The sequence below is a fragment of the Stegodyphus dumicola genome, chromosome 10, assembly GCF_044657685.1.
Source record: "Stegodyphus dumicola isolate Sdum_Otavi_A_Nest chromosome 10, ASM4465768v1".
In the NCBI taxonomy this organism is placed as follows: domain Eukaryota; kingdom Metazoa; phylum Arthropoda; class Arachnida; order Araneae; family Eresidae; genus Stegodyphus; species Stegodyphus dumicola.
This window is the reverse complement of record NC_140777.1, coordinates 6220723-6246415: the sequence shown is the minus strand read 5'-3', so window position 1 is coordinate 6246415 and position 25693 is coordinate 6220723. Positions and strand designations below refer to the sequence as shown.

Genomic DNA, 25693 nt, shown 5'->3' with positions numbered 1-25693 from the left:
ATTACGGATACTTGATTAGTAATAAGTTATTTCTCTGTTAACCCTGACAATGTCTATCACATGCTGAGGCTTACTTTCAAAAAGTCAGCAGAAATGTTTCAGGGGTAAGCCGTGCCAAACATCTAGGATTTCCCATGAATAAATTAAGAACACTGTGATGTTGGATGATTGGATCACACCTCTTCCTTCAAGATATACCAAATCATTTAATAAGTTTGGGTTCTTGGTGGCCATTTCAGAAAAGAGAATTCTGTAAAATGCTCATCAGAAGAGAAATTGTCTTTTTGGAGCACTCTATTTTCATCCAGATAGCAGAAAAGTGATAAGAAATGTGACTTTTGAGCAGTTTCACATACTTGTTGGTTCAAATAGCAAAGATCCCAAACATTGTCAAGGAAGCTGTCTCGAACCATCACTGAATCATCACAATCATCATGACCTTGTCCATTTTCAGACTGGCACATTGGAAGTTTGGCTTTATAAGGATAGTACCGTATTTCTAACCTTAAAGTCAGCTTAATGCATTTGGAATCAAGACTCATACCTGCATGCCACTTGCTTCCATTCATCAATGAACCAGTCATTGTGTTCTACAACTCGTAGAAGGCAGATGCTGATACAGTGGCATGCTGTTGGATGTGGTACTATCACAGTTCTTTGGCTTCTGAAGTCTGTACAAAGAAATAAGTAGTCACAATTTATCTAATCAGATATTTATCCTTAGGGATGAATAGCATTGTGTAGATATGCATATGCACTTCATTGTGTAAAGAGTCAACTAAATGAGGCGCCCTGTCTGGATTGCTCATGTAGTTAGGTGATCACCTGAACTAAGGTTTAGTGTTATTGGCTACACATGATTATGGCTGAGACTACAAAGATCATGATCATTCAAGATTGCTTCTTAAATGATCAGGATTTTTAGCAATTGCTTCAAGATGCTAAACTTACACTTGTGCATATCCTATGGGAATATCTTCACATGTTCAAAAATGAGGCAGCAGTACCAGAATATCTGCATAATGATATTTATCCTTAGGGATGAATAGCATTGTGTAGATATGCATATGCACTTCATTGTGCATATAATATACAAAAAAGGTGAATGAAACCTTTTCTGCATATGAAGGCTTTTGTTATTATCCAGTTCTTATTTCATTTCCTGCTTCATTGTTATGAGAAGACACTTGAAGAAAGTAACTAAATGCTGGTATTTATATATAACAATAAAACCACTGCATAGAAACAGTTGTTAAAATTTCAGATTTTTTATCAGCAATTTGGTTGCCACTAAAAAGAAGAATCATTCAAGTTCTCTTTGCTTCATTAACTGAACACTACATTGTTGCAATTTAAAATGTACATTAAAGTTACCATTTGATTGACAATCATCCATCAATTTCTAGTGCTGAATTTTTATTTTCTTGCCCCATAAATATTTATAAGTACACACATACGCACAAAAAATATTTTAATGCATTAAAATGGTTTCACTATTTCAGTAATATTTAGTTATATCACTTTTTATTAATTTTTTAAAATTTTCAATTATTTTGCTCATTTCTCAGGCATACAATGGCATCTACTACATGAACTGAATTATTCTCATGCTCATGTTTATCCTATAGTTCTTCCTGAGAATGGCATCAACTGGAAGTCGTTGGTGGCAACCATCAGGTTTCTTTGAAGATGCCTGCATTAGATGATGACATTTCTATTGATGGTTCTGAAATCAATGCATTTGAGTTATTGGATGATTTGAGAGCAAGGAACTTGATCCTACAAACTGGTGGTTTGGGCCATACTCTGAGGTGAGAAAATTGAGTGTATTTTTAAGTTCTGTTAGGTATTGTGTTGCCCATTTAAGTTAAATTATTAACCATTGACTCATTTTATGAGAGAAATGGTTATTTTTATAGTAAAAACTGAACTCTGGGATGGTAGGTTTATGTAGATGTTTCTATTTTTAATTTTTTACTATCGCCAGATGTGCTCGCTTCTCATTCTTCTCCGCACCACTTTTATGTTCACATTACTTTTCAAATAAAATGATACTGCCTCTAAATGTTATTGTTATGTATTATTTTGAAAGAAATGATATAGGGAATTAAAAAAAATATTTTGGCAACACTTAATACTATATCAGGAATCCTAATGATATGCTGTTTTTAAAAATTTTGTGATTTTGTTATTGAATTTTGTGTGGGGTAAGTGCAAAGAAAGGGATGCTTAATAATAAAGTTAAAAAGACAAAGATAGTTGTGCAGGTCATTTTGTTAAGAAAGCTATGCATTGATATGATGAATTCAGAAATGACAATAGAAAGTAGGAAAATTTATGGCAACATTTAACACACTATTGAGAATTCTAAATGTGAATCTACTATTGAATTCTATGTGATGTAAGAATTCAGTGGGCAAGCTACAAATTTCATAACATATGATACCATTTTATAATATAGAACCATTAATTGCCGAACAAGCATTTTTGTCTTTTAAATGCTCCCTAAATTTGTTTGAAAATTTAAGCATTGAAATGGTATCTAAGTCAGAAAATTCATTCTTGAATATTTTTGTGAATTTGTCAGCCATATTTATGTGTTTAAATAAATATATAGGTACCCACCTACATACATGCATATATACATGATTAGGCATAATGAATATTTTACTTGGAATTTTTGTGCTACCGATACCATATACAATATTTGATTTTATATTTATAGACTTCTTTGATATACATAATTGAATTTATTTCAATAACTTTCTCTATCTTATTTTAAAAACTTCTGTAACTGGAAATCATTTCTAGGATTAATACTTTAGAAAATGAAAGATTTACTTAATATTTGCAATGTGACAGAAAATATCAAGAAAAGAAGTTACTTGCAGTTTTTTTATTTCTGTATTATAATAGAGTTTTCTTTTTTGCATTTTGTTAGCATTTGTTTTAAAAGGACATTTGCATTCTCAGTTTTTTCATTTAAAATTTCAAAGTTATACTCTGGCAGCATAATGAGAACATGAAGTGACTTTTCCGTAGACTAAATTCTTTATAATGTAATAGCTGGAATTAGTATATAAAATTGCATTTATATGAAGAAGACAATGCAGTAAAAAGGGGTGGCTAATTTCTTGTTAGTAGGAGACACATATTGGAGCTGAAGAGGATTGAAAAGTAATAAATATTATCTTTAAAATTAGTAAACCAGATTTAGGGTAGAAAGTAGTGTTTGAAGTAATTTAATAATATTTCACATTTCTTAATTCATAAAATCACATAGTAATAAACACAAAGAAGTAATTTTTTGCTCTTGCTCATTTATCAGGAAAATATGTTTAGTAGCTACACACATTTTTTTTCACGTGTTCATTTTTTCACATTTCGCACATTCATAATAAACACAAAGAAGTAATTTTTTGCTCTTGCTCATTTATCAGGAAAATATGTTTAGTAGCTACACACATTTTTCTGCAATGTGTTGAACATTTTCTTACCCAAATAGGAAAACAAGTTTTTTCCTTTGATTTCCAATATTTATTTTCTTTCTGATTACAGCTATGAATCAATTTTGCCAATTTTAATCAACTACTACATTCAAAATAAACTTTTTCTTACCCTCCAAAGGTCAGATACTTGCTGGGTGCTTAAATCCATAACGGTGACTAAATTAATTACACATCAAGCTGAGAAATGAAACTTATTTTAAAATAAGCTTTAAACTTAGCACAATTTTTTTTTTTTTCATTCTTTATCACTAACAAACAGGGCAATCGTAACATGGGATATTAGCATACTGCCCAAAACAATAAGTGTAAAGTATATCTGTGGAATATTCCACTTCTTAATATAATTTCTAAAACTTACAGCACATAAAAATCCTTGTGCCTTTTATGATAATTTTAGTGTTTTCCTGGCCTTCATTGGAATGAGCCCAGAGACTTGGGGAGTCATTGCCGAAAATTGACATAAAATCGACTCAATTTGATCTAACAAAAGCACTTGGTTCTAGAATTTGGACCAGTCTTTTCTAGAATTAGAATTGCATTAAATTAATAATTATGAGTTAAATAATTATTTAAGTAGTAATGTCCTAAATAATTTCCTAAGCTGTTTTTAATTTGTTGAGTTTCTAAACTGTTAGAGGTGTTGCTTTAACTGGGTCAGGAAGCATCTTTTGCAATCAATTAATGCCATTCACTACTGAGTCCTTTTCAGAGCTTTTGTATTGAATGTATTGTTTTCAGTGTATTCAATAGTTTGATCATTGTCTAATATCAAAAGGCACTGAAAAAAACACTGCTCGAGGAACAGCAATTTGTATTTTCTTCAGATGAAGATTTTTTATCTGGAAATGCTTACCAAGGTTGTAAAATTTATATGTAATGAACTGTTATTTGTAGCTGTTGGCCATTTGAATCATTACACCATGACAGAATCATACATCAAATCTGAAATTTGCATAAAAAGTAGAACATGCTGGGATATGCAAATGTTCAGTATTCCACAGCATGTGTACATTATATGAAAGAGTAAATAACACTACAAAGTAATTTAAAAAGGCAGACTAAAATGCCAGTTTTTCATCCATACATTATGTTTACTTGTTATTTTGAAGGTTGGGGGTCATGTAATGTCTCATAAGACAAGAAGCAATTCATACTAACATGTCTCAGAATTCAGTTGCAAGGGGACTCAGTATTGTGAATTACTGTGTATCCCAACTGCTAATCATTTTGGTCTAATGATTTTTGCTAGCCTTTGCAGTTAATAACTCCAGGAGAACCACAGAGATTGGCCTGAGAATCTCATTGGTCTTCTCTCACTATTGCCCCAAATGACAGATATCTTGCCCACATGACTGTTAGGAATTTTTTTATAGGAAACTGGATATATCGCTTAACATCAAGTATGGCTCAATGGCATCTGAAGCATTGTAGATTATTTGTAAAGTGAGCATTACTTCAGCTTTCTTTCACACTCTGACACAGGAATCAATGCCTTTGATGGTGTGTTCAGCGCCAAACACAGGTTCATGAAAAGTGTGATGTCACCTTTTCGAATAAGTCCCACTTTTCTTTTAGAATGTTGTGATAGTCATATCCATGTGTGGAGAATGCATATTCGAAGCTTGCATTTTTCATCATTATGCTGGCCCAGCAACAGTATGAGGTGCACTGGATGCACATCCTGTTTACCTGTAGTGTGCATATCTGGTACTCTTACCAGTCACTATCATATTACTGAGGTTTTAATGCCCATGGCTATGAATATATCCAGGGCTTCTGTCCCCTCTCCTTTCAATAGAACAATGGGCAAACCAATGTTCCTCACATTGCCCTACATATTCTTTATACACAGGATGTTCAACTCCTGCTTTGCACAATGCATGTTCAAGATTTCTCACCAATTAACAGTTGGAGAGAGACTGAAATGACAATATTTACATGCCAGTGCAACACTCTAGCATAGACCTTGAAACCACAGGTGGACTTTTGTACCCATGACTGCCATCCGAAGTTTGTCTGACTCACAAAAACAATAGCAGGTAACATTCAGTTTCCTTTCAGCTGCTATAATGAGTTATGATTATTGGGAGTACTGATTTCTGCATCCTCCGTACCACTAAATTTCCTGAATTTTAATCAATTCATCCTTCCATTTGTAGTATTTATCTGAGTAAAATCTAGCAATAAAAAGAGTCCTTGGTCAAATTATTCAAGAGCTCATTTTTCATACTTTGGAAAGCAGGAGATAATATTAATCTTGTTGATCCTACTGATGTTGGGAAAATAACACAGAGAGCAGCCATATTGACTTTTCATCAGCAGGGAGCACTAATCAATACATGATACAATGGCAATAAAAGCGAGTCTAGATGATTGCAGCAGCGTCTTGCTAGGATGAAAGCTAGAAAGATTCAGAGGAAGAAGGAAGGGAGTCAAAAGTTTCAGTTTGAATTAGAAAAAGTTTCGATTTACAATTATTTATTATTATTGCTATTGATTTACAATCTTTTTGATTTCGCAAGAGGCATCTACATTAAGTGTTATGTAAGATCGCATGATTAATTTGAAGGACGCAGTTTAGACTTATAGAGCTATTTTTAAGATAGCGAGATGTTCGCAAAAATGTTTTACTCCTGAAGATGAGGGACTGTGCCTGATCGCCCTCAAAATCGATAGAGATTTATTGAAAATCTTCTCAGATAAGGTAGCTTTTCTGGGTAATTTTATAAGTAAAGCCTTTTCTAAGGGAAGTTTGTGAACATTTAAGTCAAAATCCTGTTTATGAAATAATGCTCTTTAATATAAATTACATTTTATTATTAAATAATCATTAAATTACATATTTTATTAATCCATTTAATTATGTATGATTTAATGATTTCCATTTAATTATGGATTATTTAATGATTTTTAATCATAATTGCATGATTATTATTTGTAATCATAATTACAAATCATTAAATCATTCTGTTTAATAAATTGCAATTTATTATTTACTATGTAAAAATCTCATATAGCAAATGAAAAGCAATTTACATTTGACTGAAATTTTTTCTGTAGGAATACTTCAGGTTTTGACACCAGGTGCCATTATTATTAAATATTAATTTTTAACACTTTTCCTATTATTAAGAAATTAAATTCTTAATATACAACTGTGTACATTTGTAAATGTATAGAACCAAGTAGATTAATAATATATATTTCCCTTTAATTAATGAATGAGATAATTAAAGCTAACCAAAATAAATTTTACAGTATACAAGAGTTTCACGAGCACATTTAAATGCAATTTATGGGCTTTTGAAGAAATCCATTGATTAAAAAAAAAAAAAAAAATGCTTTTTCACATAATGTATAAAATTTCATTTGAAATATTTAAAAAGAAAAATACGTCATAAGAAATTCATTTGTAATAGCAAATAATTTTTAAAAATAAGATCAGGAATTAAATAGTCAAAAGGAGTATTGGTACAGCTTTGAAAATGGAAATAATATTTATTGAGCCTTTTTTAAATTAAATAAGATATTCTCATTAGATTTAAAAATAAATTTAAGTCAAATAAAAGCTTATTTCATGAAAAAGGCGTTTCCTAAATGATACATTAATTTGTTTAGTAGATTAATTGTTTTGTCATAGTACATTTATATTAGATTAACCACTCAGTGAAATTTAAGACTTTATTAATTTTCGAGAGAATTTAAATTACGATAAATATTTCTTAGTTTCATTCGAATAGGGAGATGTGTTTTATTTAAACTTTTAAAATTTAGATCCAGTTATTGATTAAAAAAGTTAAATATTCGAGTGATTCATGAAATATTCATAGAAAGAAGTTGAGTAATTTTCTCTTGAATAAAAAAAGACTAGAATAACTCTTCTTGAAATTCATAAAAACCCTTCTTAGTATGTTCAGAGGCCCACCAGCAGCCGAGCAGTAAAAGCCACTGAACTCTGGTAATTCATTTCGGAGTTTGATTCTCAGCAAACGGGCTAGCTGCCCAGTCGTTTTCGTGGTTTTCCCCATGCATAAGGCAGATACGAGCCAGTTTCCCTTAAAATGACCTCCACAGGGCATTCCTTCATTTCCGTGTAATGCCTAAAGGCGGAGCACGTAATAAGTAAAAATAAAAATATGTTTTAATATTAAAAGGCTTTCCAGCTTTTACTTATTGTTGTTGTCTTGACCATGAAAGAATGACCTTTTACTTGTTACTTGTACAACTGCTTTTAAAAGTATGGTTTTCTTCTGCAAACCCCTTATATTCTTCTCTATAATATACAGCATACCACATAAATGTAATAAAAATTATGGCACATAAATAACTTAATAATTAGAATATGAAAAATGGTTTACTAGGTTCTTGCCTTATTATTTTTTGTATTGTTATTGTTTTTGATTTTACAAATATACACAAGTTTTCAGAAACAGAATCACAGATTTTATTTGCACAATGGCTCAATTTTTATTACCGCGATGGCTGCGCTTGAGGTATTGATGTAATATTTTAAATATTTAGCATAAAATTGCTTAACATGATAGTTTCTTGGTTTCTACGGTAAATTATTGACTTATCTGAAGTCTGCTTCTACTAAGTAAGAAAAAGGGAAATGTTAATGATGTTTGTTGTTCGAAACCAATCCTTCTTCAATGCGATCAGTTTTTCTTTGATAGTTATTTCAAAATGAAACGTATGGCATTTCAGCGGTTCTATGCAAACACAATCAAGTTTTCACTTTATTAAAGCGAATATTAAAAGCTTTCAAATTTTGCAAGCGGCTCGTACGTAACACATATCTTCTGAGGAAGTTTTAAGTGCTTTGTAATTTTCGTGGTTGTGTTTTCTTGTGTTCCTGCCTTTTACATTTTTATATTGCACTTCTTGTGTAAAATTTTTTTATATATTTAGAAGAAATTAAAATTCGGTAAGGTTTAATATTTTTACGGTCGCTTAAATGAATTTGCTAAGGTTTTCTGTGCTTTCTCTCAGCTTGTAGTCTATTAATCTAGTCTTGCACTCGCTACTAGTTATCCATTTTTAAAGCTTTGTTATTAAGCATTGCTTTCTTCCCAATTACGCCGCTTACACTTCAGAAAAATGTCACATTTTTAAAAGCTGCATACTAGCATATGTTTTTGCAAATTTTGAATAGCGTAGTCCTGCATGCAAACATTCGCACCTGAACGCCCGATTTTTGAATTTCAAATTTGTTTTATTATTTATTTCATATTTTAAAAAACTTTTCATTTAAAATTTAAAATTTTTCATTAACGAACTCATTGATTTGAAACCACGGAACCTACGGCGAAACTTCGAAACTAAATATTTTTGTCTCCAGCGTGCGAAGCTGTTGCCATTCAGAAAAGTGGAAGTTATTTATCTTTCAATTTTAATAAACAAATTCGACTCTAACTTTTCATGATAACTAGTTTTTATAGAAGTAGTATAGCAAATATAAAAATATGCATGGTGTCTTCTTCCATTGTATCACCAATTTAAAAGTATGCTGTTTTTAAATATTTAGTGATTTTGCCGTTGGTATTGAATTTTATGTGGTGAAGTGTGAAGAACCTTATATTTAATAGATAAGGTTAATACACAACAATAAGAAAAAATTAACAATATTGTTAGCACATAGCAATATAACACAATGTTAATAACAAAATGTTAAAAAAATGTTTTGTAAGCCATCTTGCTATCAAAACTGAATACTAATATGATGAACTGATTAAAGACTGAAAAAAATATGAAACTGCATAACAATACTTGTTACTGTATTGGAAATTCTAAAGATATGCTGCATTAAATGTAAAATAATACTTTTGTCATTTTACCATTGAATTTTACACGGAGTAAAAGCGAAGAAAGCAATGTGTATAACAAAACAAATTATGTAAGTGAGTTCAAGAGCAGACTAATAAGCTGCGAACTCAGCGAGTGTGTAGAAAATCTTAATAAACTCTCTTGTGTGACTTTAAAATCTGAACACTTTCAGTTTTATTTCATTTTATTGTCCCAAAGGGGAATTTACCGAGGAGGGCCATTCATTTCGTTTTTGGCATTTTTGTGTTGATTCACTATAAACAGCATATCACTTTTCAAATTGTTGCCACCAAATATTAGAGCCCTGTATTATATTTAAAAAAAATTAAATAATGACGAATCTGCACAAATGTATGTATGTTTCTGGCATTGTGATAAAACAACGGTACCTAGAGACATCCAATTTTGAATAACGTAGTCTTCCATTCCTATATGGGGATCTGGAAGAATAAATTTGGAATTTGTTTTATACCCAAATTTGGAATTTGTTTATATTATAAAGAACATATTTAATAAACAATGGTAACACACAAAAACTTTAAAAAACGCCCTTTTGGGAGTAATGCAAAATCTGAAAGCTTCCAGATTTTTAAATTTTTATATTTACTTCCCTTCCTCCTCAGTTTAAAAAAAAAAAAAAAAAAAAAAATAGTAGTAATGCTTTTTCACTCATGTGCCCCAAGATGGCAATAAAACTCCTGGTTCAGTTTTCTTTTTCGAATCAACTGTTTGACCAATAATTAAGAAAAATATCTAACTCCAACTCAATGTCGGAAAGAAAAAGGAAGGCCATTATTTAAAAGAAATTAGTAGCTTGACATTCACTTGTCAAAAACCTAACACAGAATTTGCTAATTAGGCTTAATGAACCAGAGCAGTCAGAATTAACCAAGATAGCTATCCACTTATATTGCCTCTCGAGAGAATATTTTAATTCTACCATAATATTTTATTCTGCTTGACTCAAAGAGGTTTGAGAAGATTTTGTCTTCCTTTCTACATCTTTTTAATTACTAACAGCAGTCTATTCTAAGACGTTTTCGAGAAAAAAGCATTTTTTACATATTATGCATGTTCTTTCAGAGATCAAAACTATAAATGAGTCATTTTTATTTATTTACTTACTAGAGGAAGTATCCGATGCCAGTTAAGTTAAATTTAGAATAATGTATCTTGTAAATTTAGAATAATATAAATTTCTGTAGAAAAATAAACTAATTCTCTCCCATTATATTGGCAACAATCGCACACAGTTTTTAATGATTTTCGTCTTTCTAATCAAAAGGTCGTAAAAGCTCAAGTTCCGTCCAATATGTCACCTATATTCAATTTCAGTCCATTAAATGTGACAAAAAGTTTATCATAATTTATTAGAAGTCAATAATGCGAACAAACAAACACACACACACACAGACATTCTTCTTTATATATATATATTGTAACGCTTACACATTTTTGACTAACAAACTGCGATTTGAAAGCTAGCAAATGTATTTAATGTTGAGCAAAGCTATTTTTATTTCATCGTAAAACTTACAAATTTTTTTTTAACAAACTCTACCATTTGAAAGCAAGCAGTGACAACACTTCTCGAAAGAAAGCAGATTTTTATCTCCAACGTGCGAGATTGTTCCTACTCGAAAAAATGAGGTCGAAAATTAGAGTTTTCAGAATTAATTAATATCTCAGATTTTAGCTATTTTTGGGGAGGCAGTGGATGTCGACCTTTCTCAGGACCCAAAAAAGAACTGTAGAAAGCTTAGTGACGATAGCTATAGTAGTAGCTGAGTTAATTGCGAACAAATACACAAACATTCTTCTTTATATATATGTAGTGTTGGCAGTGGCGATAAATGCAAAGCATATTTTGCTTCCCTTAAAGCTAAGACTAATCTAAATAAAATTCATGCTTTATTCCGTAAATTAAAATAAGCTAACACTGTAGCCTTTACATTTAAAATCATTTGAGTGAAAGAAAACTAGCATTATGCTAACTCATAAAAACACACATTCGCTGATACCGACGTACATATAATACTCGACCAACCCGCAGATCTTGACGTCATTGGCCAATCAGCAGCAACCATGTTAGCTTACCACCGATTGACCTCCGATCAAAATTTGCATAAGGAAAAATTAAAGCCAACAAACGGCCCTGTTTTCCTCATGCAAATAGAAAAACAAAACTTACACAGAATTACAGAAGTTCATAGTTCAATTCTATTATACGAAAGCACCTATTGTCTTTAAACACTGAAAACATCTAAACAAAACTTCCTTAAATTAACAGCAGTCGCCGCTTTTGTAAATAAGTCCGCAGTATTTAATTTACTGGTGATAAATTCAAGGTCAAACACTCCATCATTTACTAGTCTTCTAATAAAGTGATATTTTATGTCTCTCTGCTTAGTTTGGCGATTTTCTATTGGCGATCTAGAAAAATCAATGGCAGACTTGTTATCACAAAATAGTTTATATTCTCTTAAATTAAACTTTAAAATTTCATCTTGTAAGACATTTTTTGTCCACATTAATTCCTTCGCTGCTTTAGATAAGGCGATATACCCCGCTTCCATGGTTGATAAACTTACACTTTTTTGTTTAACAGTTTTCCAGATTACCAGTACTCCATCTAAATATAATATAAATATAATAGGAATGACAAGTTGTCATTCCTATTACTTGTATAATCAGCATCTGAATAACAATATAAATTTAGATGTTTAATCTTCGATAAGTTTAATTTATATAATTTAGTACTATTGAGATAACCAAGCAATTTCAACAATGCTTCCCAATGCCTAATTCCAGGATTCTCCTGAAACTGTGATAAGATATTCACTGCATATGTAATATCAGGCCTTGTCCTGTTAGCTACAAGAACTAAACATCCCAACAGATTTCTAAAGGGTAATGTATGCATTTCCGCAATTTCTGCACTTGTAGATGGACAATCTAATTTGGTAAGAATAATGCCTTTATCTATGGGAAGTGAAGTTATTGGTATCAGAAAATGTTTAAATTTTTCAAAAGTTTCTTCTATATATTTTTGCTGATATATAAAAACCTCATTCTCGTTCTCTAAGAATTCAATTCTAAGTAACATTTCAGCTTTGCCTAATACTTTAAGATCAAAAAACTTACTCAGCTGTGAAATTACTTTATACCATATTGATCTGTACTAAAAATCACAATATCATCTACATATAACAAGAGAGTTACATCTGAACTTTTATAAACACAATTACACCATTGTATTTTCTTAAAATGTAGATTTTCTAAAGTACTTTCAAATTCACAAAACCATTCATGGCCGCTTTGATGTAGACCGTAAATGGCCTTGTGTAATAAACACACTTTATTTTCCTCTTCAATAAATCCCTTTGGTTAGGTCATATATAATTTTCATTTAGGTTTGCATATAAATATGCATTCTTTACATTTAACTGACAATTAGTCCATCCATATATAAACATACCAGTATAGTGAAAAATATTCTTATGATTGAAAAATTTACTACAGGACTGTAAACGTCATGAAAATCTTCACCTCTTTTCTGCCTGAATCCCTGTGCTTTGTATCTAACCACTTGATTCTTTTCATTTCTTTTTAGCATATAGAACAATTTGTTTCCTAGCATAGTTTTATTTTCTGGCTTTTCGACTAATTCCCAAACCTTTCTTTTCTTCATTGTGTCAATTTCTTCTTTCATTGCCTTATCCCATTCTTCGGCATTTACTGATTTTCGTGCTTCTTTAAAATTTTGTGATATAACAATTTCTACGGAATTTGCCTCTTCAGACACGGAGCTAGTCTCCTTTTCTACAAAATTAATAAATAATAAATTAACCCGAGTATTCGTTTTTTTCCAATAAAACCAAACTTATCTTTTTCAAATTTAATATTTCTTGCCTCACAATACATTTCAATATCATTATAGGATCTAAAACGGGTGTCTGTTCCCTCTACATAATAATATATGTCTGTACATCTTCCGTCTGGCCTTTTAACTGCTTTTCTTTGCCAGTTTAAGTCTGATTCTTCTTTCGGGGTAAATTTATCATCTGAGAACTTTATTTCTTCTCTAGAAGTTTCCTGTTCTTCATCTGATTCTGCTAATAGCTCAGGTTCCTCTAGTCTTTTAAACTTAGTTTTTGTCTGGGGTATATCTAATGCTAAAAAATTCATCCAGTAACTGAATTATCCTTGCTTTTTGTTTTGAGTTTGAATTGCTTCTGTAGAACTTCCCATGCTTCTTTACCACTTGAGCATTCTTGTATCAGCAGCCTGAACTCAGTTTTAATTCCATAATATAATGTAGTGAAGGCTCTGTTCTCTCTCAATGTGAATTCCTGCTTTTCATGTCTTGTTGTACTTTTATCTAATTCTTCTTCTTCGTCCTCTATGAAGATCCAACAATTTCTATCCAGTACCAGCATTTTAATATCGACTTTCCATCGATCCCAGTTTTTGTCTGATTTCTGTTCCAGGAAGCAAATGGCATCCTGGAACAGAAATCAAAGTATCATCAAATTCAATTTTTCAACGAACTTCACATTACAGGTTTCTATTAATCTGCGTTCTTCTGGTAGCCATATCCTATAACCCATAGTTTCCTTCACATATCCTACCATGATTTCTTCTTTGCACCTCATTTGTAATTTATTTTCTCATTTGTAATTTCTAATCTGTTTTCGCATGCCAACTACCAAATATTTTAAAATAAACAACATTGGGTTTTCTATTTAGAAACATTTCATAAGGGGTTCGGTTGCTTTTATGACATACTCTGTTCCATGTATGTATGAAACAGCCAAGAGCTTCTGCCCACCATTCTTTTCCCATTTTACCATCATTAAGCATATCTTTAACTGCATCTAATGCCGTTCGGTTAAAATGTTCACACACACTGTTCTCTTCTGGGCTGTACGTGTTTGTGCGTTCAACACTAATTCCATTTTCGGCTAAGTACCCTTCGAATTGCCTGTTGCAGAATTCCTCACCGTTATCGGTGCGTATACTTATTAATTTCCTATTCGTCAGTCTTTCCATTTGCCTATGATAATTCTTAAAGTTGTAGAATGATTAATTTTTTTTCATACAATACACTGTTACTAATCTACTATAGTCATCCACAATAGTGAGGAAATATTTACTCCCACCGTTAGATGAAACTGGGAGTGGGCCACAAACGTCTAAATAAACCGACTGCAATGGTTTATTTGATCTCTTCGGAACAGTTTTAAAAGTTATTCTACTAGATTTAGCAATAATACACGGTTCACACCTCTCCATTGGTTTTTCAATTTCTGGTAACCATTTCACGCTTTGATTCTTACTAGTATTCTTAACATAATCAAAATTTACGTGGCTAAATCTCCGAAGCCATAGCATCGTATTGTCTACTTTATTTAACTTTCCAATTTCTGTACCGTAACCAGCTTCCTTTTTATCTGTTGCATATCTAAATGGTTTTACGTGATAAAGTCCGTCATATCGTTTAGCGTAGCATAATCTATCCCAATTATTAAAATATATCCACATCTTCCCTTTTGAAATCACAAAATGAACACCTGCCTTTTCTAACCTTGCTCCCGATAGTAAATTTCTTTTTAGATTTGGATTATATAACACATTATCTAACTCAATCCAATTTATTCGATTGCCTACTTTTACTGCAAATTTGACGGTACCCTTTCCTTGTACTTTACTTTCAGAATTTCCTACAGCTAAAGACATACGTATATCATCTATTTCTTCAAAATTTGTCATTAAATTTCTATTATTACAGAAATGAGTTGTAGCTGCAGTATCTACGACCCAATTAAATTTACCTGCGTTACCTCCTTTATCTGTAGTTGTTACATAATTTTCTACTAACATTAATTCTTTATCTTTAAACTGTCCATTATTATCGTCTATTTTAAATTTCTGATTTTTACTTACATTTTCTTCACATTGAGCGATTAAGTGTCCAAATTTATGACAATGAAACAAGGTCCTATTCTCATATTCCCCATTTCTCTGAATTTGTTCCCCATTTCCCTGCGTATCTTTCCCTGCATTTGAACTAATAGTATTGAACACGCTTACCTTGCTGTCTTCTAAATCAGCATTTACCATAAGTCGGCTTTCTTCCCTTACCAGTTCTTCAGCAATTCTTTCCAGCGTAAAATCTTCGTCCTTCCACCTTAGATCAACTGTACAATGCCGGCGTATTCCTTGGGTAATCTCCTTATTGCCTGAAATCCTTTAAAAAGATCTGGCAAGTTGTGTGCAGCTTCAGCCAACTTTGCAGTCATTTTTATCCTCGCGATGAATAATCCTATTTCTTCATTTGGGGTATATCTAATGCTAAAAAATTCATCCAGTAACTGAATTATCCTTTCTTTTTGTTTTGAGTTCGAATTGCTTCTGTAGAACTTCCCATGCTTCTTTACCACTTGAGCATTCTTGTATCAGCGGCCTGAACTCAGTTTTAATTCCATAATATAATGTAGTGGAGGCTCTGTTCTCTCTCAGTGTGAATTCCTGCTTTTCACGTCTTGTTGTACTTTTATCTAATTCTTCTTCTTCATCCTCTATGAAGATCCAACAATTTCTATCCAGTACCAGCATTTTAATATCGACTTTCCATCGATCCCAGTTGTCATGGTTTAGCAGCTCAAAACTTTCAGGTAGTAATGACATCTTCAATTAAGTGTGAGCACAATGACTTGAACAAACTTCTAAGACAGGTCAGCTTCTTTTCATGGATAACGGCCCTCTTCATCTACATTCATTCAATGCTGAGTTGAACTGGGTAACAGGTTAGCTGTTGGCTCTGGGCCCATAACCCTTATGGCAGTGGAGATAAATGCAAATCATATTTTGCTTCCCTTAAATAAAGCTAAGACTAATCTAAATAAAATTCATGCTTTATTCCATAAATTAAAATAAAATAAGTTAGTACTGTAGCCTTTACATTTAAAATCATTTGAGTGAAAGAAAACTAGCATTATGCTAACTCATTATAACTCATTCGCCAATACCGGCGTACATATAATACTCGGCCAATCAGCGGCAACCACGTTAGCTTACCACCGATTGAACTCCGATCAAAATTTGCATAAGGAAAAACTAAAGCCAACAATTATAGCCATCAAGCGATGTATGTCAGGGGTAAAATGAGTCTGAATCTGTTAAGAATGAATGCGAAGTTGCTGGTTACGCTTTTTGCACCTCCGTATTTGGTTACATTAGTGGATACTCTGAGAAGACGATGTGTAGGATGTGCTTGAGCAGTTTATCTCAGTATTTCCCCTTACTGTACTCGCTGTCACTTAATGCACATTTAAGAACACAAATTTTCTTTCCTGGAAGGGTAACTAGCTGTAAGCATCGATAAGAATGCACTAGATAAGATGGCATGGCGAGAAATGTACGCGTTCCTAAACAAACTCCCCCAAATTTATTGCCCTTCTTAAACGGAAAGGTTTCCACATGTGAGTTGTGAGTGAGAGGACTTTACTTGAACGTCTCATGTTCTCATGAGCTCGTATTTCTAGGGAAATAGAGTATTGCAAGATCTGCTTATTGTTAAACTAAAACGTTAGGAATTCTAATTTTTGTCCTTGAAATTGTGGTTTAGTTTTATAAAAGTAGTACTGGAGCTCATCTTATTTAGGGCTCCGGTGTGTTCTGGCTACAATTGTAATTTATCTTAAAAATTTAGAAGCACCGGAGCTGGGCTCCGCCACAATTTAAGCACTGGGCATGCCACTTCTATTGTTCTGGTATTTTTACTAACCCAAACTGCCCAGCTGTGGCTCAAATGAAAAATGGACAGGACCCCTATCGTAATGTGCCCGGTGCTGCATGGAGCCTCTGAGGTGACAAGCACCGCACATCTACAATTAATTAGCATTCCCCTTGTCCAGAGCATCCCAAGATGGTATGGGAAAGGGTGAGAGGCCTTAACACCAGTCGCTGATTGAAATACAGTGCCATACAAGAGGCTTGGCAGATAGTACATTGCCATACAATAATACTTTGGTTCATACACCATGTCGCATTTAAAGTACAACATATTACATATTGTTACGGATTTGGTATAGAAATAGCTAATGTTAGTAGAATTATAAATTAAATTGTTTTATTCCCCGTGCAGTGCAGCGCATGACGAATATTAAGAAAAGGCTATGCCTGAAAATTAAAAATACAAGAGCATGTGCATTTAATAAATAAATATCTCTTTTTGATTTCGAGAAAGTACTGGAAAATTCTAGCGCGTGATTTTAAAATCTTATAAAAGGAGGAAAACATCTCAGTTCATAGTAGTTGCTTGCTTAGTTTGTTGTTGTTTAGAAAACTGCTCTTGTTGATTGTAGCGAATTCGCGGATTAGCGTTCTTTAGCTGTTTTGAATTACGTTCTATTGGATATTTGAGTAGTTAAAAGATAACTACTGTGAGATATTGTAATACTGCATGATAATTTGAGAAAATTTAAGCATTTTTGTTGTGATAATAATAAATTTTTGTTCATTTTTCATCGGACTTGTGCATTCATTTCATAACGAGCCCGTACGCACGCAACAATTTTTGGTGTCAGAAGTGGGATTTGAATGCCAATAACAAGAGGGATGGAAGAACAATTGAGACAGCTCATTACTAATTTTGCTGCTTTCCAAGAAAAGATGGAAGCTGGCCAAACATCTTTTAAAGAAGAAATGAAATTGGGCCAGGAATCCCTCAAAGGAGAAATGAAATTGGGCCAGGAATCCATTAAGGAAGAGATGAAATCTCTTAAAAATGAGATGAAAGCAGGTCAGGACGAAATGAAAAGATGTATAGATGTTTGTAAACGCATGGCTGCTTTTTAAATATGCGACAAGCGGTTTGGTGGAAGGGAAGAGGAATGGAGACCCCCCGGGGTGCTCTCCATCAAAATGGGGGGTGGAACTGAGCTAAATAGCACCGTCACCTGTAAGGTGCTCAATGCTGTTGCCAACGACAGGCGTATCTTGCACTCCTTGCCAAGAGGAATTTTGTGGGTTTGGGCTGATTTTACAGTCAGACAAGTGAGCATAAGTAACAACAACAAAGTTACTGGAGCACTAGGAGGGCAAATGATGAGATATTGGCTTTTAACATTATATGTTCACTGAGTTCTGTTTGCACAATACTGCATTCTATTGCATTGTTTGTACAATATCCTGTTTGTTTTGTGTGCATTCTGTTTTGTTTTGTTCTGTTTGTACGCTGCGGTTGGAAGTAAAAAAAAAAAAATTCTATAATTTGATTCGTTTCAAAAGAGAATCTGCATTTGTGACTATTCAAATCATTTCGTTTAAAGGAGATGTGACACGTTCTCCGGCTTTTACTTTTTCAAATGATCTAAGAAATTGCTCTTCATTTCATTTCAGTTCCATGAAATGGTCAACCGGGATGAATTGTGCAGGAGTTTATTGCAACGTTATCTGATCATCGTCTTCGCTCCCACCAGCAAGCCTATAGATAGGAACAAGGAATGGATTCTTGGTAGAGAGAACAGTGTTATGTCCTATCATATCTGTAAGTCTTTTTAGGATTTGATTGTTACCTGCTATAGGAAATAAGACATGGGAAAATAAAACAAGTCACTGAAACATAATTTGTAAACATAATTTCACTTTGATTTCTTCCCGACCGTAAAAGTGGGGGGGGGAGAAAAGGTATTTGTGATGCGATTAAAACTACTGAAATATTTTTATATGTATCTTTTATTTTACACATTTAATTTTTGCATTTCTAAGCAATAGAAATGTTTAAAATTTAGAAATCGAAGTGTTTTAAATTTGAAATATAACTTTTTTATTTAAATTTAGTACAACTTCAACGTGAGGGTGGCATTGATTAGAAAAATGATTTTTAGCATTTCGAGCGATAATTTCACGTGGGTCTCTCATTTTTAAGCAGCTTTATTCTGCTTGGATTATGGAAAGCCACTGCAATAAAAGTTTTCATTTGTTGCTGTAAAAATCTGAATCAGTAATTGAAAGCTGAAAACTAACATTTTTGTTTAAATACAGAAAATCTCAACATCGCAATAACATTGATTGTAAAAATGATTATGTGCATCTATAAAGAGAGAATAATCTCATGCAGACTCTTAAAAATTTCAGCCGAAGCATACCGCAGTAAGATTTTGCATCTTTTTTTGCTAAAAATATGAAAAATTCAGAAAAAGGAAATTGAAATTTAGTATTTTTATTTTAATTAATAAAACTGCAGCCTCAAATGACATTGATTGTAAAAACCATTTTGTGCATTTTAAGCGATAATCTCGCATAAGTCTTTTTTTTTTTTTTCAAGTGACTGTATTCTGCTCGCTTCCTTGAAAATCTCAATAATGGAAGTTATTACTTAGAATTTTGATGCTTGAAAGCACTTTCCAACCATACAAAAAAATGGCTAACGCACAGATTTAAAATATTAATAAATTTCGATTGTATCTGTTCAAAACATCTGTTTGCGAATTCGCGGCAATTTTCCAGTAGTTAATCTAAAATTCTCAAGACTGAGTTTGAGCAAAAATTAAGATGAGTAATATTTTCATTGCTGTAAATACATCACTATTATGATCAATAATTATATTAATATGAATTATAATAATTAGATAATTGTAGGATAATTTTTTAAACTGAAATAAATTCCTCAAACAAAAAATAAAGCTGCCAAAACAATTTAAAAGGCATTATAAAAATTGCCAAACAACAAAATGTCGCCAAACATCGTGGTTTGTAATTTTAATTTGAAATTTCAGTTATACATATTAGGTGCAAACTCAGCCTTAGTTTGATGTAGATTTTCAATAACTCTGTTGATTTTGAAAGCATCGGACACAAGTCTCTTCTCTTCAGGAGCAAACAGCCCACCAGCGGCCGAGCGATAAAGTCGCTGAACACTGGTAGTTCGATACGATGTTCAAATTCCGCAAATGGATTGGCTGCATGAGTCATTTCGTGGCTTTCACCATTTGAAATGTGTATACGAGCCAGTTTCTCTTAGAAAGTCCTCTATATGAAGGCATCCTTCCCTTAGATAGATAGCCCTCAAGGCTTTACCATCATCTCAATAAATAAAATCAGGAGCAAAGAAATTCTCTGAAAATATCTATGCCTAACTTGGCCGAGCAGTAAAGTCGCTGAACATTAGTAGGTTGGAATCCCGGCAAACGGGCTGGCTGCATGACGTTTTCGTGCTTTTCCTGATGTGTAACATGTATACGAACCAGTTTTACTTCGAAAATCCTCCACGAAGGCATCACTCTCTTTAGGCAGATATTCCTGGAGGGCTTTAGCGTAATTAAAATATAATACTGTACCCGAATAAGGTTACATTTTTTCTCAAATTTTTTCATCAAGGTTATTATTAGTGAGTTGTAAGTTATAAATAAGAACCGGTTTATTTCAGCGAGTGAACGGTACTCATCTGATCCCATAAAAAGAAGAAGTTTCTACCCTAGAGAGAGTGTACGCTTACTTACCACCAGCTGAGTTGCTGTACCTCCTGTTGTATGACTCAATTGATGGAGCATTCTATTATCACTAGGCCCAGCCAAAATTTTCCGTGGAGTATTAAAAATTGTAGCGAAATTTATAAGTTACTCTGGAAGATGGGTTATTAAAAAAACCCTGTGATGAATGAGTATTTTAGCAGTGTTTTATGCATTGTGATTGTGAGTTTATAGAGAATGTTGACTGTAGAGTTTGGATATAAGAAGTTATTCTGATGCATTAAAACGAACAATATCAACTGGGTATATTAATGTGCAATCCTATGTGCTATTCACATATTTCCAGAGTTCCTATTTAATATTTGCTTGTCACGTTCATTGTACTCACTCGTGTTGAGTTGAAAACTGTGTTCATTGAAAAACATGTGCGGTTCACTTTTACACGGAGCACCATTTTATATCTGCTTGGCATATTGAACTGGTTACTGGTAGCGAACACTTGAAGATGAGACTAGAAAATATTAAGAGTATATGCAGGACTAACGCTAGTTTACGAGACTTGAAATATTAGAGTATACGTTTAAGAACACTCATCTTTTCTACGGGTTTCCCTAGTAGAACGGCAGATATAGCATTGTCCCATTTTACTTTTTTATTTATTTTGTGCAGTGTGCTTCTTTGCGTATTCTTCGATCATTCCTTAAGCAGTGTTATTTGCATTCATTCTATTATGCCTGCATTCTTAATATCTTTCTTGTGTTGCATTCAGGGTTGAGCAATATATCTGGAGACTAGCCTCCGTTAGGTGAGTAAGCATTGTGCATGCACCCTGCTCACTATGTTTATCTCAATTATATTGCTGAATGCTTAATCATTCCTGTTATTTGCAGCAGATTAGTGCTTGTTTTTATGTAGAGAAGTCAATTGAATGGCATAGCACCTTTTGTTTTGTTTTCTATTAGTTTTATTTAAAATGGTTCGAACAAATGATTTAGTATTCTCTTATGTAAACTTTCAGCCCTCATAGGCATCTGTTCACATGAAATTTCGCATGTGCATTATATTACTAAAACACATTTTTTAAAATTGTATATTTTTATATCTAATTCTTGAAGATGATTCATGAAATATGAATTCCGTAGTAATAAAAAAATTAAAAGGCATTGTACATAATACCTATAACTAGCTGGGAATGTATGAAATTATTCATATTTCATACATTTCCTAGGAATACCAAATGAGAAACAGGCAAAGCATGAAATACATTTTTGATTCATTTTGAAGAACCTAAACTACTTACTAGAAGTTAATAAATCATGTATGAAAACCCAAATGACTACTAAGAAGGAACCATGGGACTAATGGTTCCTGAATCGCTAAGATGTGTATTTGTGGAAAAGAAAAGTACATTGATTTATCATTTTAAAGGAAGCGTCAATACTGTACAGTACTACGTTGCGGATGCCGAGTTATTTCCCGTACTTCATGAAAACTCATTTGAGTACTGGACATGGGCGAAGCGACAGAATGTTGAAAGAACTTTCAACCAAATACAAAAACATTGCACATAAATGATACTGAACTGTACAACCACCTTTGTGAGCTCTGCCGGAAAAAACAAAAAGTTATTAATAAAGGGCATTGTTGTGAAACTTATGACTATTTCTGAAATTAATTTCCGTTGTCAGGTAGATTGTTGTCTTACTGATTCCCAGTCTCGACCAGATAAAAAATACAAATTTATAATGTTGTATCAAATTCATCTCGCTACTTTTTTACGTATTTTGAATGACAGATTTTTAATGGGACTCTTTCATTACTTTTTCAAAATAACATTTGTACTTTTGAGGAATGAACATCTTTTAATAAAGAGCATTTGTCATTCTATAGAATGTTTATGCATTATACACAAAGCCTAGGCAAAATATGTAATTCTTCAGATGATATAATTTATTTCTTCAGGTAATATAATTTAATTCTTGAGATGATATCATTTTTGTGCATTCCGAGTTATAAAATGAATGAAATGTAACGCTGTTAAGTGAAACTAGCTCCAGGGTGTCTCTATGGTAAATAAATACAGTGAATTTTAAAGAATGCATTTATTCTATTTTGCTTTATGCGCTATCGACGAAGTAGGTTTAATTTAATTTTAGGTTAAGTATAAATGGAATGCAAGAAAAATGTGCATAATTTAATATTTACAAGGAAGCAATGTGGTGTACACATCAGACTCCTTTGAAATGCCCGAAAAATATCCATCCATCTTCTCAGTATTTATTTTCCCAAATAATCCCGTTCCAAATTTTCAAACTAGTTAGCCAAAAAGCCTTTGCAATCATCAACTTAATCAATTATCAAAAGGATGATCCATGCTTATTGCGTTATTTGCGGGAACTTCATTAATGCTTTCACCTTGTTTAAAATTTTTGTATTCGTCTGCGAGACTATCTGCACAGTCGTAAAGCGTTACCATGGTTACCAGTTTTTGCTTTACCATTGTTATTGTTAAAAATAAAATAAAATGGCTGTTCTAAAGCTTCAAAGTTGTGTTTTAATTGTTTATTTAGACAACATTTTTTAATTACACCTGAAGCTTCAATTTCAGACCATGTTAATTCACTGCTGTATATCCATATAAGAGGTTCTGCTCCATCAAAACTTCTTTCTGTGCCTTAGTGTAATAATGAATGCATTGTAGAATGTTGTAAGCTCTTTTAGGTTTGTATTAATATCATTTGAGTGTATTCTGGACTTTTAAAATTTAAACACATAAGTGGAAAAATATGAATAACTGGCTGAGAGGCAGGCACCGCATCGCCAGACGAGATCATTTCTAGTCAAAAGAGGACTTCTGGTAAGCCTAATGATATTCCAAGTTTTCTCGCAGTATCTCTATATTTAGCTTCTCAGCTAATATCTTAATTTTCTGTCATAAGCAAAGTTAATAATTTAAATAACAATATTAACAATGTTCCATTATGTAACAGTGTTTCATTATGTAACACTGTTCCGTTAACAATGTTCCGTTAGCAATTTTCTGTTAATAACGTTTTGTTCTTTCTATTTAAATGAATGAATGAGTATTTATTTAAATTTTGATTAAATATTTATTTGAATCTCCTTTGAATTTAGGTGAACTGTTGTTGGAATGGGAAGGTCGTCAAGCTCGTATCGTCCGCCCAGATGTGTAAACTGTCAATGGCGCCCTACACATGATTTGATCGTGTAATGATGATGAGGCGTGATCTTACCAAATCAGGTGCTCCCATTGGTCCACCTAGCAATGGCTTCTTATCCATCATTCCAGCATTTTTGCAGTCGCGATCTTTTTCTGAAGACCAACACATCATAGAAAGAATAAAGGAAAACATAAAAAGGCAACGAAAACTGCTGTCAAACACTTACTGTGGTTAAGAGAAAAAAAGAAAGTTTCCCCCCCCAAAAAAAAAACTCTCTGAAAAGTGCATTTTAGAAGAAGAGGTGATTTCTGTGCAGTGTTGTGTTCTTTCATTGTGCAGGAACGTGAACCTTCAGACCAATACCAGAAAATGTATTACAAATTCACGAACTGAAGTGTAAAAAAATGTATGTTTTGGGGTAGGGTATGAATAATTCTGAAATTTGCTTATAATTCAAAGAAAGCCAGTGAAGTGACACCATGGACAATTTTTTGAGAGCTTTTAGATAGAATTTATCAAAACATGTTAAATGGTGAAGAGTAAAATTTATTGCAACATCTAAACTCATTTTTTAATTACAGTACTGAACACGAAATTTGCTGTCAATGTACAGCTGTTCTTAGTTCTATCTATAAAAGGTGAAAGTACCATTCCTGAATACTTGGGATTTTAGAGAAATAATCCACAAAACCTCTACTATGTTTCTTCCCTACTTTACAAAACTTTGTTATTGTATATTAATCTAACACAAAAATTGTTTAAGAAATTTATTTATTCATAATGAAGCGATACACAGATTGAAGTGTGTCAAAAACTATTTAAAGTATATTTATTTTATTAATAACAAATTCTATGTTTTGTGGAATACAATCATTAGAGTCATAGTTTGCTTATTACAAATGGCATCACACAGCTGCTTCAAAAACTACTTAGTTGTAGATTGAAAATTATTTGAAAACAAAGGGATTGTATATATTACATATATAGTATGCCCATATTATACTTATAAATTATATTAATTCAGACATTCATTGAGTTAAAAGTACATGAGAATATATCTTATTCAGTTCTACTTTTAAAAATCTTTGCTGGCAAAACTGATTCAAATTAATGAATTAAATCTGTTTTGCGAGACCATTTTGTTTAATGTAATTTCTTACTTATGTATTGTACTAAAGCTGTTCCCCTAAAAAAATACTGTTATGCTTATGATGCTGAATCATATTATTTGCAATAATATTATTATTACTAATGTAGAAAGATATTTTTATGTATGTATATACGTGTGTGACGAAGAAACACACCTTTGTTGAAATGCTTCATAACACACACTGCTGTTTTGTCAGTTTGTAGTAATATATGCTTGAATGTTAATGTTTGACCAATGTATGAAAATGTAAATCTTACCAATGTATGGAAATATTTAAATTGTTGGATATAAATGAAAGGACCACTTTGGTTCACAAAATGCTACAGCAGAAAAAAAAATTGTGACTTGCTTTAGTTTTTCTTATTTTTGTGCCCAGTTGGAATAGGTGGCACTATATGGGTGCTATGATTCCGTAGTATGTTGTATTATTATGGTTACTATTTTATTACAAAAACCGTTAATGATTATTTTTGCAGCAGCACACAATAAAGCATTTGCTGTATTAGATGTGAACAAAACTTTGTTGTGGTCTTTGTCCTCCCCCTTATT

General features: G+C 32.5%; 1 protein-coding gene and 1 long non-coding RNA gene across 7 annotated transcripts in view; one reads left to right on the top strand and one right to left on the bottom strand.

Moving 5' to 3' along the window:
- LOC146994866 (uncharacterized) overlaps window positions 1-25662 on the top strand; it is a 41369-nt gene extending 15707 nt beyond the window's left edge. For 2 of the 6 annotated variants that reach the window (XR_015043289.1, XR_015043292.1), the window contains 4 exons: window positions 1629-1811; window positions 12147-12245; window positions 18741-18888; window positions 23948-25662. This is a non-coding gene — a long non-coding RNA (uncharacterized LOC146994866). Of the gene's footprint in view, window positions 1-1568; window positions 1812-12146; window positions 12246-18740; window positions 18889-23947 lie in introns of all 6 variants that reach the window. The other 4 variants (XR_015043287.1, XR_015043291.1, XR_015043293.1 and 1 more) reach the window with 3 other exon arrangements.
- Window positions 1-25693, bottom strand: part of LOC146994865 (inositol polyphosphate-5-phosphatase A-like) — a 205737-nt gene that overhangs the window by 130248 nt on the left and 49796 nt on the right. The gene's annotated exons all lie outside the window — the stretch shown is intronic.